This window comes from Anopheles funestus, chromosome 2RL, assembly GCF_943734845.2.
Source record: "Anopheles funestus chromosome 2RL, idAnoFuneDA-416_04, whole genome shotgun sequence".
Taxonomy (NCBI): Eukaryota; Metazoa; Arthropoda; class Insecta; order Diptera; family Culicidae; genus Anopheles; species Anopheles funestus.
The window spans coordinates 24,534,963-24,547,913 of NC_064598.1; the positions used below are offsets into that span (position 1 = coordinate 24,534,963).

Consider the following 12,951-nt stretch of genomic DNA (forward strand, 5'->3'; position numbering starts at 1 on the left):
CAATTGTGGTGAAACCGGAAAGGCTGCCAAACGGAATTGGGTGGGCTAAACATACATTACCCACATTTCTTCGCTTCCTTACCACTGCTGCACTCCTCACTGTGTGGAGTGCGTGAGTATGTGCGATAATTGACACGTGTTTGTTACAGGGGCACCGTACCTTCTTAGTCGGTTAGTTTTGGGTAAGTTTTTTTTTGGCTGTTGCATGAAATGTTCATCACTTCCATTTGCTTTAGCAGTGTGAAGTGTAACAAGTTCCCTCTCCCATCCAAAAATTTGTTGGTATGGGTCTTTTGGTTACAAACATGGGAATCGAACTTCTTCAGCCGGGTTCGGGCGTACTGGAATGATTCATTTTTAATGCAGGTTAGTTTTGCTGCCCCAGACCATTCCAAGGAAAATCCAATTAGTCGTTTATTTTGTGGCCGATGGCTGTGTAATTGACCATTTGGTCAGAACGTACCAATAGCTTTCCACTAAAATTTACTTTCGATGACCTTTTCGATTGTAGCAGTTTTGAAAAGTAATGAAACTTTCGTAGTCCTACGTTCGGGAGGTGGACGAAGGAGCAATGTTTTATCGACTTTGTGTGGCAGGATAAATGTCTGATAAATGTTGAAAAATGCAGGAAAAAACTAGATGTTGGTTTATCAAACTCATCTCCTGTTTGACAATGTTTTGCAAAGGGTAAATATTACCTTTATTTAATTCCAATTGTTCTTCCAAAGGGTTTAGCAATGTCGACTTAATCAAAACTTCTAAAAGTCTAACCTAAGTCCTAGACAGGTCTCAACTGAAGTAATCTAAACTGCCAAAAATCTAACCTAAGTCCTAGACAGGTCTCAGGAATGGAAACCTGGGAAGAGTGGAAGTCGAGTAGGTGATACAAGCTATTATAAAGTCAAAGACTGACAACAAACGGATCGTATTCGGGTGATCTTGAAAATCCTACTGACGCTGTTTGACATAAACATAGTCTAACATAGGCTAACAAAATATAAAGTTTGCTAAAAATTTCTTGAGTTTCGCCACTGATAAAACTGTCGAGTTAAACAGTTCTCAGGTTTTCGAGAATTTTTGGAAACCGAATTGCAAAATGTTGTTTAAGGAAAAACTCGTTCGTAGTTTAAACATATAAGGTTGACGCACTAAAATACGATGACTTTTTAGGCTGTAACTTGATGTGTTTTACCAGATCGTCATCAGATCTTCAAGAATCGATGTATTTTACGTACATGGTCGAGAGTTTTCTCGTTCTTTGATTTACTCCAATAATTGTTCTACTCATGTAAGGTTGAAACAAATTGAACTCTTATTTTCAAAACCAAATACCTAACATCAAGAGCCTAACTTATTGTCTAACGCTATCTAATGAACTGGCATCCTTAAAGATGACAGATGAACAGTTAAGTTTTTCTTGTTGGCTTAATGATGTACAATTCTCAGATATGACAAACTTTGTTTTTTTTTTGCCACATAACTTGATTTAGTATCAAATCTTGCATATCAATGTTACTCCATGGGAAATTCAAAACCTCAAGGAATTATGAAAAATATTCTCGCATCGTAATGGTTTATATATCTTATTCCGGTTGAGTTTTAATGCTTTCTACCCCCTCTATAAACCGTTCCTTACTGCAGGAAGATATTGAAATACTTCATTTACGTCATTTGGTAGTTTGATTACCGAAGAATTGGTGGGCAGGGTACAGTCACAGTCGAATCTGTGCGTTAAATTTGCTTGCACGTGAAAAAAAGCGAAGTACAATCCGCTTGAAATGGTCTGCCACTACCTCGTACAGCTGCTGCCCTGTCACACCAGCTGTCCTGTTACCGTATGTGACCGATACTGTACTTATTGACTGTTTGACTTTGTGCTGTCGCATCGTGTCCAATATGTAAGCGGGGTGGATCGCACACACCCAGAGACCGAGAACCGAGGTGCAACCCCCGGGGTGGTGGAGTTCGTGCATTTGGTTGGCGTTCGGTTTTTGCTAGCGTCATGCATAAAATATAGCCGATTAAGGGTAAATATTTAGATAACCGGCAAACACTACCCCCTCCCTTTCGGTCCACCCCCACCGGCACACCTCCAGTGTGTGTCCTGTTTGGTGGGTTTATCGTACGATGTTCTCATCGAATATAACGGCGTCATGGGTGGGGTGGCCAGTGCTGTATACAAATTATCTAGAAGCAGTTTTGAAGCTTTGAAATTTTTTGATGAAGGAATGTATATCGTTTTGGATTGTATGACTAAAAATTAGACTATGTTTTGTTGTTGGGCGTAATGATGTATATGCTTGAAAACAAGCCACCATAAGCATAATTGCGATGGTACTGGCAATTGTTTATTTATTTTTTTAAACCAACAACCGTTCAAATCCATCAAGCACACGCTCCACGCTTTACTAAAGGATGAACAACAAAATAAAGCAAAAGCGAGCAAGTAATCTAAATCGCTTAGAAGTTTATGGAGCCGCACAATGTTTACACGTGCGCCGGCCTGTCAACCTGGGAGCCAGGCCAATAGTTTGGTGTATAAATTTCTCCATTACCACCGTAACCTTCCATTGATGTACGCCGTATGTAAAGTTAGCAAAACGTCATCACCGGCCCCCGGACGATCGTGTGTTACTCGCCTTCATAAATCAAACGCCGTTCAACGCCGCGACCAGAAAGGCCACTACTGTTTGGGGGTGTATCCAGCATTGACTATCCCCACCGAGGTCGTTGCTGGCAATATGTTTATCCGGGGGGTTCGATTTCGAACATTAAAACACAGAACCCCTAGCTGTCGGTGTCCGTGGCAGGTAAACAATTATAATACATTAGCCTAACCTGGACTGGCCACCGTGGTGGTAAAAAATGTTCGATTTGTTTTTCTATACTTTCTTTTGTTTGGATTGTTTTTCTTTCCCCCGGCTGGGGCGGCGATTTATTGTTGGATACATGGAAGCCGGACACCACCGAGGGGGTAGGAAATGTGTTCAAGGACGTTCCTGTGTGTAGGGTTTTTTTTCTTCTTTCGGATGATTTATGCTAACCGGGTGTTTAAAATAGATATGAAGGAATGTTACGAAATGAATCTTTATTTATCTTCTTGAAGTAAAGTTGTTGTTTATGTAGTAAAATTTTCTATTCTAAATTTTCTTAAATATTCCGGGTAAGAATGTTTAAAAGTAGGTTCAAAATATAAAAATAGGAAATGAAAATCGTATTTCGTAAAACCATATACTTTTGCGCTAGACGGTAATACGAACATGTGGAGCAGGGCTTTCGGGATATTGATTTTCCAGTTGGATAACTTATCAGTACACTCACCACACATATGGTGTCTAGCTGTTATGTGGTAGTAACAACATTAAGCATTAAGGCCCTTGCAATGGTATGTGAAAACCCGCCTTATGGCACCCCACGAAACGGAACAGATTTTCATGGCGCCCTGTTGTGGCGAACGGATACAACAAAAAAAGGAACAGAAAAATTCGTCATCCGTTGTGGGTGCCGGTCGGCCAACCGGTGATACGTGCTGGAATTAGGTTAGGAAATTGATACTATGTCCATAATAACTCGTACAAATGATGGAAATTTTGGGTGGCGGTTTGCTACGGGGACTTGGAAGCTTTGGTATTCATTTGACTTTTCTTTACGTACACATAGTTAAAGAACAAATGAGCTCCAAACGCTAAACGGAGATTGAGAAAATTGGAGGAAAAATTGAATATTTCCCTATTCACTTCACGTTTCGCAGAGAATCTTAAACAAGACTTGCAAAATGATATTTTGTATTGTAATTAAAAAATAAATGTTACTATTGATTGCATTTTGTTCTATATGTATGTAGAAGCAATGAGACGCACTTACTTAAGCATTACCGAACTGTACAGTCCGTGACATATTTTTTTTACGACAATACTATCACTTATTTCTAAGGATTAATAAAAAGGAGTTTTATGCGGAATTATTCTGGTTAAATAAGTAAAATTTCATTTTTTTTCATGCTGCTCATTTTTTTAATTAATTAATACGGCCGAAGCCGTAATCACGAATTAAAAATAAATAAATGAATTAATTTATTTTTAAATATGGTCGCTTCATCCACAGTAATACTTAGCATTGCCTGTGCTGAGTTTAGTAGTTGTAGTTTGCGACTTATCCCGGCAACACTCGGTTAGGTTTGTTTCTGTTGTTATTTTATATTATTACTTATTTTTTTCGTTATGTTATTTCCTTCTCAGTAGAGATACAATTTCTTATATGATATTTTATTTTATTATGTCTTCTTCTTCTTAATTTTTCACAAATTAACTCCGTTATATCCGCTTAATGACTGAAAGTTCTTATATGGAATTACGAATGCGCGTGCCATTTTAACAACCCTTTCCACCGCATGAAATTTGAGCCCAGAGTAATGTGTTTTAAATGAAGTCATCCTGTGGCAAAGAGACAGAAGATATCTCATCCCTGATAAACCATCATTTTAACGTTTTTTCGATTACCATTACGGGGGGGTTCAGTTTAAAAGAAGCTTACCTAAAGAAGGGTATGACACACACAAAATCCGCTTCGATCTGCTTCGAAAACATTTCACTGGAACCTGTTGTTGTTTCACCACATTCCAATGAAGCCTTTAAGGTGACGGCAATCTCTTAAGCGACGCACTCACTGTGTGGCATAAATTCCATAGCTTTATTTTATGTGCCCAAAAATTGCATACATAGTATCGGTTGTGAATTCTTTATGGAGGGTTTGGTTCGTACGATAAAAACGTCGCCTCAGCAGAAATGGATGCTTGATGATGGTTTCGTTCATTGACTTCGTAGCGTTCCGCGTGTTTCGTATCACTTTTGCTGATGTACACTTTCCCTTTGCTGTGCGGGGTGTTTTTTTTTGCAAACAGTACCTTCTAATTGAACAACACTTGCCAATAAAAGTTTAAATATTTATTACGCTAAAAGCTGTTAAGATCAATACATATTGTGTAAAAGGTATTTTCTTACATTTTTCATGCATTACTGTATTGATAAAAGTGGTTAGAAATGAAACACATTTATAATTACTGTTTACACACGTAATGCTAATGCATGACGATCGATCAGCAAAAACGGGCGATCGTGCGATAGCACAATTTCCGATATGTAGCGCCTGTCATTGTGTTTACTTTGTCGTCATTGCCAATGTCGACATCGCTGGCGGCATCCACAGATACCCTCAGATCGGCTATCGTATGTTTTTGCGCCGATAAAATAACTATGACATTGTGAATGAATACAATTTTTGACAATATTTGCGACAAACGGGCGAGCTTTTTTTTGCCTTTTTTTGAGTAGAAAACCCTTTTTGGTTGAAGCTCGCACTAATTTTTCCACTCTCCATCTTGTCGTTGTCATCCCGGGGACATATTGGGTAGTGGTATTTCCTCCCACATAACTGCACGATCAACTCCTTTTACTGGTGCACATTGCAACGTGAAAAGCAATACACACAGTGACAGTTGGGGGAGGGCCCCAGGGTGAAACGTACCTCTTCCAATTTTACACATTGCTGTCCTTTCGTCCATTGGAGGTTTAATGTAAGCAATTTTCCAATTTTCCACCAAAAAACAGTTGAAGAAACGAGAGTGGGCGGCGCCGGTGCGGTGGTTCTTTTGCGTGCTATTAATACATTTCCACACTCTCCGGGACCGTGATGCGGTCCGGGTCGCATGAATGGTATGTTTACTGTGCCCAACATCCGCTACTGCAGCTGTGCGAATGCCGCTGATGCACCACCGCGGGCTGAGAAATGCACAGGGTAATAAAAATTTTGATTTTTGTACCGTCGGTCGTGGCAATGTTGCCTTAAAAGAGAAATACAAAAAAAGCGAACCACTGTTGGTAGAAAGTGCTGCACACGTCACAGAAATATTGGCGAAATGTCTTCGGTTTTTTTTTCGCATGAAAGTGCAACGTTTGATCGATTGGTTCATGTATCCATTGAAAGCGAAATGTTTGTCCGTGCTGACATGTTGAAAATTTGTAACTCAAAACATAACTTCGCATTGGTTGCGCATTTTGTAGCGAAGAATGTATGCTGCTTTTGTACTGAGAATTGTGACATATCTGTAAAGCAAAATTAAAATTACCGTGTCTCTTCATCGTACATGGGAAACATTCCTACTGTAATTAATTATGTATTATTTTTTTTTGCAATTTTTGTAGCAATTTACTGATTGATCCTTGTTTTTATGCAATGTTTTTTTGCGGTTGACAGAACGATATACTGCTGTGGAACACACCATCACTGTACCTACCAAAACGGATAATGTACAATAATAAAATAAACGAGATGCTTACGGATGCATCTTTACAATAATTGGTAACACGTGTGCAACACTCCTTGGAAACAATCATTTTCTTTTCGGAGTTAGCAAAGTAAAGGGAGAAAACGTGTTGCCATTGCATGTTTAATATTTGTCTAAATATAGATGCATTCATCGTCGTCCCTAATGCATGCATCTGGGTGTCATCGTTCTGTCGGCAATAGGGCAGCGTGAGGAGTAAAGGGAAGTGTTAACAAGCGAGGGAAGTTACTGGATAGAGATGGTGCAATATATCGTACAAAAACTGCGTACATATTTCCCTATTTTCCATACTGTATGGTTTACTTAAAGCTCTAAAATTTGATCTGATTTCGAATAAATATTTTCGAGGTTATTTTCGAGGTTTCTTGAGTTTTGCTCAAAAATGATTTGAGGATCATTAGTGATCCTCAGTATATCGTTTATCTTTCAATATACTTCAGTGATTTCTTCAGTGATTCTTAATAATCACACAAGTTTTTGTGTGATACTTCGTGGTAAAAGTAGCAATGTCCTTAAGACAACCTTTTTTCTGATCTCTCCAATTTCTGAAGGACCTTCTGGAGTGGTCTTTGCCGTTCAGTTTCAAATAGGTTTCGCCATCCACAATAAAGTCGACGTAGCGATCCTTTTTAATGTTTTTTTAGGCTAATGTCCTTAGCTCTATGTTCTGAATGATTACTTAGAACTTAGACTAACATGTTCAGGTAATTCGGGAGGATTGCCCAGATCCTCCAAGAAAACGATGATGACACTTAGGTGTCGATCTCCATGTTTGCAAGATCTGATGAAGTTTTTTATTATGTAGATCCTCTTCGCTCCGGGTCAGAATCAGCAGCACTATTTAGCACCGGAATTGCCTGAAATTCCAATGAAAAATCAACAAAACCAATCCACTTTTTATATACTCATGTCATTTAGTAATTATTAAACGATGGATTACCAAGTTATAGAAAATTTAAAATAAAGCACCGATTACGCAGAAACTAAACACCCTGACCGTTAGTTGATTGATGAAAACGAGAGTTTTATTTCTTGGTAATAACTGAATTCTCTAGCGAAGATTTCCCAAAACGATCGCCACAGTACACACTTGGGGAAGGGTGCAATCGCGTTGAACCAATAAACACGGTCGGTTTTGCTTTCCCTGAGGGCTGAAACTCATAAACAAAAAAGCTTCCTCTTTTGAACGGAATGGCGCATTAATAACGTATTCTGACACAGTCCATCGTCCCTGGGGGGGTTGTGTTTGGTCGGGGTGTGAGGTAGGGTTTGATGGTGTAGCATTGATATTGAAATGAACCGTACGAAAGAGGGTGCGGACATCCGTAATACCCCAATGTGACGGAACGACACCTCGGCAGGACGGCCGGAAGTGGGTTGTTTTAATTGAAAATTAATTCAAATTAATTGTGCTCCATAATGAATTCGATTATGATGAGCCCTGGCTCGCTGCTGCTGCTGGTACGGGTGAAATGATTGGGTTTCTTCTCTGCTGCTCACCAAATCACACCAAATCTCATAACTGTTTCCAGTAGCTCAGTTGTTCGGGTGATGAGTGTAAAACCCCCCGGGGGGGCCAGTACTGTACACAGTTGAGGTGTAAAAAATGATGAAAAACGTTAACATTAAATGGTCGGTTATTTCGGGGTATCGGGAGTTTACCTAAGGGCGACTTTTAATTGACTTTCTTCATCAATTGGCAACTATTTTCGTTTCATCAACATCACTACCGTGCGTTGATTTTGGGTGGTTCCATTAGAGTGAAGCCGCAACCGGGGAGGGCCAAACATTCAGGAGCAAGAGCCATTATCTACAATCAACAACTCTGTACCGAAGGATGTTGTATATATATGTGTGTGTGTGTGCGGTTTGTGGTCGGTTTGGTAGAAATTCCCTAATTTTAAAATAACTTTTCTCCATCATTTTCCTCGGGCGGGCGAAAGTTTTTGCCCCCCGCTCCCTATACAAAAGCTCTGTCCCCATCTGTGAAAATGATAAATTTAATCCTTTTTTTTGTTGGTTTTACTTTTTCTTACCGCTTGTGATTATTTTCAAATAATGTTAATGCGTATGATGGGAAAAGTTTCTGTACGTACGCACTACACGTGTGTGTGTGCTTTATTTATTGAGTGTTTCAGGTGTTACCTGGTGGAACGGTTTTAATGTGGGTAAAAACAGCGCATACTTGCGTGCAGCGAAACAATATTATGTTTTTGTTCTTTTCGCAGTGTGTGTTTGTGTGTGATATTATTTAACAGCTAAATAATTTTCCCTAACGGATTTGCACACTCCTCTAGGCAGTAAATGTGTGGTTTTCTGTTTTGTCACACATTTTGATTAATTGCAGTTGGTGGAAAAGTTTGTGTATCAGTATTATTGAAAGTGATTTTTTGTTTGGAGTATTTGAGTACTGAAAAATCCGGTTTTTGAAGGTAGTATTTGTTAGGAGTTGGAACGGTTCCAGGTGGTGGAAGGTAATTGATGACACCATCAGAAAAGAGGGAATTGGTTTTTCCTTTTTACGTACCATGTGTGCTTTTTTTAATATTTTGAGAACGTTTGACAATCTTAATCCCATGAACGACAATCTTACAATCTACGATATACATTTTGTGCTGTTATTCAGGAATATTTGTTTCTCCATTTTTATACAACGTATTATAATGTATTTATAATGTATAAATACATTATAATACAAGATTGTTTAAATATAATCTGTATCTAATTAGGTGCATTTCAAGTTCAAAGGAGATATTTAAAAAAAATATCTAAATTTTATCAAAACTCAAGGATTCAGAAATATCTAGTTTCAGTATCCGTATCGATTTTGGTATCTCAAAGATCCAACCAAAAGAGTGTACTCATCCCAAAAACCGCATATTTTCCATGAAGTTACTCGGAGATCTAAAACGCTTAGGGTCGAACACCGTCATCTGTCAATCTTCAAATCGCATAAATTCCATTCCATCGCTCCATCACAGTTTGGGTCTTCCACATATCCTCTGTGCATGTAGACAACCTAAAAGGCCCTGACGGGCTGGGTCGTCCGGTATCATTCGAATGACATGAGCAAGCCAAAAATTATTCCAAGCATCTTCCTCTAGACCGCGACTAACAGAGCTTCGTCAGTTTTGGACAGAGGTGTATTTGAGTACTGGAACTATATAAGTTCTATATAATTGATTTGATTATCGTAATCGTCACAGGGATTTTAAATGGAAAATTTTCCACAAAATCAATGTTGTTGTCGTTACTAAATTTTGATACACGTTAGTGAAAATTTTATTCTACTTCAAAAGTGCGGTAAACTATGAAAGTTCAATTTTTTTTCCATACGTTTCAATGTGTGCATAGTTTCATGAAAATACTCACATTTTAATATTTTAGATAGTTTTCGTCGAAAAAATAACAAGAAAGTTTGTAACATTTTTAGCTTAGTCTGCCCTTAATGTTGAGTGAAATAAGCGATGGGCGAATTGCTATTCTATACAAAACCAAACTAAGCTAGAACTAAAGCTAAATAATGTTGTTACCTTGCTAAAAAAATAAACCATAACAAAGCATAAATCTACATAGAATTTGAGAGGCATGTTACGCTCCACTGCAGTTACGAAGCCGCAAGATAAATGTGTACTTACCTTGCCTGTTATTATTTATTCGTCGTGTTCAATGTTATTTGGTTTAAGCACAAGCACGGTAGTTTAGTGCATCATGCAATTTGAAGCTAAAACAATGTTAAATCGTTTGCAGCTTGCTTTGAATTGGTTTGGTTTGTTGAAAGTTAAAAAAAAGATAAATAAAACCCGTACCATATTCTGTGAATGATTATTGTTAAATTTTGAATAGTTTTCCCCCGGCGTTGTACTAATACAGTTGAGTACTTTGTAGTGCTTGAAGCACATTGCATTGCTGCTATGTTGCAAACAAACTTTCAATTCATTTTGGTCGTTCATGTTAGTCATTTATTTGAAAGGCATTTTTGATTTGCATCAATGTTTAGCTGTACCACTACGTAGCGAAAACCTATCAATGGATGCTAAAGCTGTTTATTTATACCAGTTTGTGACTGTTGGCTATATTTAAGAAGCGTTCTCAAAGGGTTAGAAAAAAAGAGTTTGAATGTTTCGCTATATTCATTCAATATTTTTAGTAGGATTTTTCCTGTTCTTTTTCTTTGCCTTAAAATATCACCAAAAACCCCATGTACCTACGCTTGTACAAGTAATTTTTGTTGCTTTGAACGTTCATTGACTCGTTCCCGCTAGACTCGGGCAGCCGCCGCTATCTATCAGCAGAAGGCGCTTGAAGAGCGGTTAAAAAATGAACAACAAGACTCCACCGTCTTCATATAGGTCCCGCGCTTCCTCTTTAGGCGAAAGAGATATATGTCTTGCATGTCGCATGGCACTAGTTCCGATTTGCCTGCCTGTCGGTTCAATGGTTCTACGGCTGTGCACCATTTCATGTCCATCTTCCCGTTGCGTGTGCGACATACAGGGCGGCAAACACATGTGAAGGAAACATCGTTGGCAGGCTCATTCGGTGACATATCTGTTTCATGTACCTTTATTTTTAGGGGCAACTTGTTGCGTGTACGGTACGTTTTACGCTTTTCCACTACTTTCTCCGTTTACTAGCCGCAAAACCGTTTCGGCGTGTGGACGAAAAAGAAGGTGTTCCTCCTCAATCCTACTGGGGGGTTGTTGTTTTCCCTCCCTAACGCAGTACATTGTCGCCGTTCGGTTTACGCGAGCATTATGGTTTTTGGCTTGTGTATGCCCGTTGTCACCGAGGGATAATGGTTTAGAGGAGATAATAACAATCATAAATTTGTTGTGTAGCGGTGTTTGGATGGGAAATTGCGGGGGTTGCTATTGAGTAGGTATTTTCACGTTAAGAGGGAGGAGTACGATGTTGGTAGTCGGCATGAGTCGATATTTTTACACCGAAATAAACTGCCGAACGAACATTGGACTTGTTACGACGGTTTCTAACTTACGGATGCGTCGCTACGTACACTGCGAACGATGATTTCATCTGGTTTCATTCTTATTTTCGTCCTCAAGTGGGGAACTCAAGGTAGTTTCTTATTTATTAGTGTTGTCCACTGTAAGGATAGTCTATAGTTGACCATGTTTCGCCGCAGAATGCGTATTTTTAGTACAATTTGTTTATTGTATGCAATTATTAGCTGCCCGTTGGACATTATGCACAGGAATATCATTTTCCATGAGTCATATTTATGAGTTGGACTTTATTTTGAAAAATATGCTTTGTCTTTGCTCCAGGAAACTTAGGAAACCAAGAAATCGGAATATATGATACACTTATCAAATAATTCACAAACAGAAATGGTGAAATTCATCATATAATTTCCCATTATTATTTGCATAACGTTCTTAACGGAAAACTCAACTCTTTAGCCGAAAAAATCCCAAATTGGCCCAATCCTTTCTTGAGTTTTAAAGACGGGACATAGAACATAACTATATAAACTATGTAACATTTTGCTACATTGTAGATTGTGGTTAAATTTAAAACGGTTAGAAACTTATTTGTGCACCCAATAATGATTTTACATTAAGAGTTCTCTATGCACATTATATTGTTAGATAAAACAAAATACTATTCATTATTTATTTTCAATTAATCAGATAGGTATAAAAGAAATTAATTACAGTAGTTGTGGCATGCAATATTGTTCATACTCTCCTATGCATTGTGAAACATTATTCCCCTATCTGCACAAAAATACATATTTTTCTCGTTTTACGTATTTATTTTATTCCACTATGCTAATGTATTATAAATATTCTATTAAATATCTATAAATATCCCATTGTTTCTATACATAACGTTTTCTACTATGTATAGCTTTAGTACATTAATAATATTAACAGTGTTAATTAATTTTACGATTTATTAGACCGATTTAAAATCAATCGAATGGTTGTATTAATGTTGCAAAAAATAGTTAGAATCGTTTTTAACTTTATAATATATTCCGCTCTATCGATTTGCTTGTCTATTTAAATAATCTATTATATAATAGAATAATTCTAGTTAAATCTTCGTAGAAATCTTTGTTAATAGACGCCACGCGGGAAGAAAGCACGTGGTCTTAAGGTTCACATCATGCACCATATTTATTCTGCTCTTACCATTTCCGAATTGTTGTTATTTTTATGTCTTCTTACCATTTTGCATATTGTATGTTTTATTTGACGCATATTTAATCCTGTCTTGCAAATATCTCTCTTTCCTTTTATCTTTCTCTCTATCTCTCTACCTTTCTCTCTCTCTTTCTCTCTGTCTACCTTTTGTACATCGTATTTTTCAACGAATGCTTGCAATAATTACTTCGTGCCACTACTTTCGGCACGTTGTATGTGTGTGTGTGTGCGCCACTGTCACTATTTTCCTCAAATGTGCTGTCAAAACTTTACACATTCCTGTCTTATAATGCGCACCGTTCTTCTCATTGCGATACATTTGTCATTTGTCTTCTGAATACTTTTAGTCGCGTTGTGTCTACATATTTCTTCTCTAAGCTGTGTGCCTTTTTTATATACATATACACTGCCCTTACTTTATATCTTTATACGCTG

The 12,951-nt window shown here is 37.9% G+C and overlaps 1 protein-coding gene across 21 annotated transcripts in view; it reads left to right on the plus strand.

Moving 5' to 3' along the window:
• Window positions 1-12,951, plus strand: part of LOC125775215 (polypyrimidine tract-binding protein 1) — a 308,123-nt gene that overhangs the window by 90,244 nt on the left and 204,928 nt on the right. The window lies entirely within an intron of this gene.